The 4,246-nt window shown below is 40.5% G+C and overlaps 1 long non-coding RNA gene across 1 annotated transcript; it reads right to left on the bottom strand.

The window, feature by feature from the left end:
• Positions 1–2,197: 2,197 nt before the first annotated feature.
• Positions 2,198–4,246, bottom strand: LOC111863324. Its single transcript, XR_002842574.2, has 3 exons — positions 4,139–4,246; positions 2,878–3,055; positions 2,198–2,750 (listed from the first exon to the last, which is right to left on the bottom strand). It is a non-coding gene; the product is annotated as an uncharacterized LOC111863324 (long non-coding RNA).

Here is a 4,246-nt window from a genome sequence, read left to right as displayed (position 1 = left end):
GAGTATTGAAGAATTAGCTGCCATGAAATTTCTAACTGTACCAATTAGAAAAATGCCTTAACATCTTCCCACCAACCCCCAAAGCTGCAGCAGTTCCTATCCAATTTACACTTACAATTACCTCTGCAATCAGGCCGCAACTTACGTTTCTTACACAAACATTGTAAGTAAGATGGGTCTCATTTGTCTTGTTGGCAGTATGAGATGCTGTGAAATCTCAAGTGGGAAGTCGTCGAGCATCCTCCATTAGCCCTGACTTTGCTCCAAGTGACTTCCATTTGTTCGGCCCTCTTAAACATCATCTTTCAGCTTAAATCACAGCCTGGTTCTGACGGCAGCCCAAAGAAATTTTTGCTGCTGGTTTTCAGGGGCTTGTGAAATGATGGGACAAGTGCCTCAATGTACAGGGAGATTATGTTGAGAAATAAAAGCATTTTTCAAATTAGTACTCTTATTCGTTTAAATTATTTATCATCTTCACCTTCCTCATATAGTACGACTTGCTTCCTACATGCACAAATTTCTTATTTTTTCTCACAAAAATAGTCTTATCATATAGTACGACTTGCTTCCTACATGCACAAATTTCTTATTTTTTTCTCACAAAAATAGTCTTATCTTCAAACCATGTAACTTCTAAACCATACTCCAGTGCCTTACCAAAGGTCCACCATGGTTCTGACCACTAATCGCCTTCGTCTTCCACATATCCTACCTCTCCGTTTCTACAAAATTCCTCTTTACTTCTTGCTCCATTTCAAAGTCTTTTATGATCGATGGTTGGCCAGTCACTCTCTCTTAATTTAGAGCTCATTCAGACGCTCATGACCAGATCTTAGTTTTGAAGTGGCTTCACTGTTTGGCCTTTTAATAGGAATCCTTTCTGATGACAAGATGGGTCTATCCCTTCTCACTTGTCAGTCAATTACTTTCTATATTTCATCCTTCCTCCTCTAAACTGCATGTCACAACCTTTACAACTACACATATATAGGGGAAAGGCACTTAAGATTGTGCACTTAATGTATTTATGCCCATAAACACATCATTTTTGTGACCCATGAAAAACTGCATTTATTAAGCAAAACTCCCAACCCTCAAGAATACAAAACACATCAAAAGAGTTACAAAAATTAAATAGTTTGTCTTTAAAAGAACATTTTTTGACAAATGGCAAATGTGCAGTCTTACAGGCAATGTCCTCTAAGAATGCGCAACATGTCCTTTAAGAATGCGTGTTAGCATACATCGCATTTGAAGGGTCTGAAGCCTTTGTAGCCTGAACAGTCTTCATGCCACCACTGTTTACATGCACCGCATTGCACCCAGTCCTCAGTAATGGGCTCTTCATAGGCTTCTTCACAACCAGGACAGTTAATTTTCTCTTCTTCTATAGCTGCAGAACAAGTTGACACTACTGAAGGGCCGTCACAACAAAGAGTTTTGCTGCCTTGTTTGTTATTTCTTGGCTCTCGCCTCATTGCTAGAAGAGCGTTCTTGTATGGAGAGGAAGATAAAACCTCAGACTTTTTAGCAGTCCTCTTCCGCTTCTTCAACAGCACTGCCTTCGGTAATGGTGAGATCACAGCAGGTGAGACTTGTGGCTCCTCAACTATTGCAGGTTGAACTGTTAAGGACACTTCATTACCATTATCATTGTTCACTGAAACGTGTCTTCTGCAGTGGCTTGAGTCTCCTGCACACCGGGGCAGAATGTCACTTCTGAGGGTGCAAAGCCTTCATCTGAGAAGGCATTCCTGTCAACCGGATGAATTCCTGTTGTCTAGAATGCACGTGCTGCTATTTTCATGTTTGCCACTCTCTCATAGGCTGATCTGAAAATACTGGCAACTGCAGTGCCAGGATGGTTCACTAACCACCTGTCAGCCTCTTGGATGTAGGCTTCTTTCAGAGGCCCGGAAAAGCCAACATCTAAAGGCTGAAGCCTGTGGCTTGCATGCAGTGGTAAAGACAGAAGAGTTATATGACGTTCCCTACAGAAGAGAAGAGCTTCAATACTGCAATGGGCTATGTGGTTGCCCAGTATCAGGAGAACTGGATCCTCTTTCGTTGGCTTCACGAAGCTGCTGAAATGCTTTACCCACTCTACGAAGAGTTCAGTATTGATAAAACCAGTGTCAGAAATCATTGGCAATGTTCCTTCTGGGGCACCTGTGAATAGCTCTGGTTTCATCTGCTTTCTTGCAAACATCACAGCTGGAGGAACAAATATGCCTGTGGGGCCTATACAGCACACTACAGTTACTGTCTGCCCTCTCTCGCCTGATGGTACTTTGCAGACAATTTTCTTTCCCTTTTGGGATATTACGTTTGGGACACGATTGGGTACTGTCGAGATACCAGACTTGCCCACACTTAATTTACAATGAGCTGGGAACTTTTTCTCAGCATACACACTGACCAAATTATTATGAAATTGCTCACATTGGATTTTGTTGACTCCAATTGCTCTCCCTAGACTACATTTCTCTGGAGCGCGTAATCTGGAGTGTTAGATTTTGCCTCTTGCAGAAGGCCAATACCCAGATCTTTCCTGCTAATCTCACAGTCCTGTTGAACCTATGTTCAATTTTGTTCTTGTCAGCAAACTCGTACGCTAAACTCATAAGCTATTTCCTGGTAATGCCATAGAATCTCTTGTCCGGCTCCCTCAAATGGTCTGCCAGTTGCCATTCCTGCTCAGGAGTAAACATAGGCTTATGACGTCCCAGGGAAATTGGTACAGTTCCCTGTAAGTTAAAGCAAGAATAAATTATATATTTTACTCCGAGAGTAAATATTGTAAACTTTAGTTAAAATGTAGTATAACATAAATAAACTATTAAATTACTTATTTAATTAATAGTGCTCATTTACCAATTTCAATCTATTTCTCAGAGTGGATTCTTTCGTTCCCAATGAAGCAGCTACTTTTCTTTGACTTTCACCGTTTTCAATTCTGTTTCTAGCTTCGTCTAGGATTTCCTGAGTAAATATCAGTTTTCGGTCCGATTTCCTGGAATATGTTGAACTCATATTGCGCTTCAGCAGACGTCTGTAAGAAAGAACACCCTAGTTTGAAACCTTTTTTACGAAGTGTAATTGTGCCTCTAAGATCGCACACAAGAGCGCACTCTTACAGGCATCTACGTAAGTTACACCTTTTGGCCAATAGCTGGCAGTTGCCTTCACACAGGCAAGCAGTGAGTATTTCACATCTTAGGTTATGTGTTCACCTTGCAACAGGAATAATTATATCCAAGAAAATAATATTACAATTTTCAAGAAAGCTTGCCTTCTTAATAAATACAAATCACTCCGTCCAATTTGACATACAAGTTTTTACTGCGTGAAAACTTATCTCCTTTACATGTTTCGATCCTTACGGACCATCTTCAGAGGGAACATCATTACGAACTGGAAACTACCATCACAATCGGTGTTTTGATTTAAAATACATACACTNAGTTTTGAGGTTTTCACGGCGATGACAATGAAGAAAGTTGTCTTCTGGGTTTAGGCACTGTGTATTCTTCGTTTTGGCCGACGTTTCGGAGGAACGTAGCGCCTCCATCTTCAGAGCAGTTGAATAGCTGCTTATATACGAAGTGTATATAAGCAGCACCTTCCACATCCTATCACCACAGCTACTGCTCTCCGCAGCTATTCAACTGCTCTGAAGATGGTGGCGCTACGTTCCTCCGAAACGTCGGCCAAAACGAAGAATACACAGTGCCTAAACCCAGAAGACAACTTTCTTCATTGTCATCGCCGTGAAAACCTCAAAACTAACATCTAGAAATTTTAAAAACTTTACAATACCAGGAAGCTGCTGTGATTGTGAAATGTTCGACTTTATGCGTACTGTGCATTATAGTATATAAGTGTATGTATTTTAAATCAAAACACCTATTGTGATGGTAGTTTCCAGTTCGTTATGATGTTCCCTCTGAAGATGGTCCGTAAGGACCGAAACATGTAACGGAGATAAGTTTTCACGTAGTAAAAACTTGTATGTCACACTGGACGAAGTGATTTGTATTTATAATTGTTAGTGTGCCGGACCAGAATGAAAAAAATCAAATTTGCCTTCTTAATATTCAGATATATATGAAGATTGATGAATTGTTATTCTTACCTGTTATATCTTTATTAAACCGCGTTCATGAAAATTTTTCACACAGTAGTACACCAATCCACGAGCTTCATCTCTCAACAGAATGTCGCCAGTCAGCAGTGCTGCCAA

The sequence above is a fragment of the Cryptotermes secundus genome, unplaced genomic scaffold (genome assembly GCF_002891405.2).
Source record: "Cryptotermes secundus unplaced genomic scaffold, Csec_1.0 scaffold159, whole genome shotgun sequence".
NCBI lineage: Eukaryota > Metazoa > Arthropoda > Insecta > Blattodea > Kalotermitidae > Cryptotermes > Cryptotermes secundus.
Note: the sequence above shows the minus strand (reverse complement) of the source record. Positions and strands in the feature narration are given on the sequence as shown.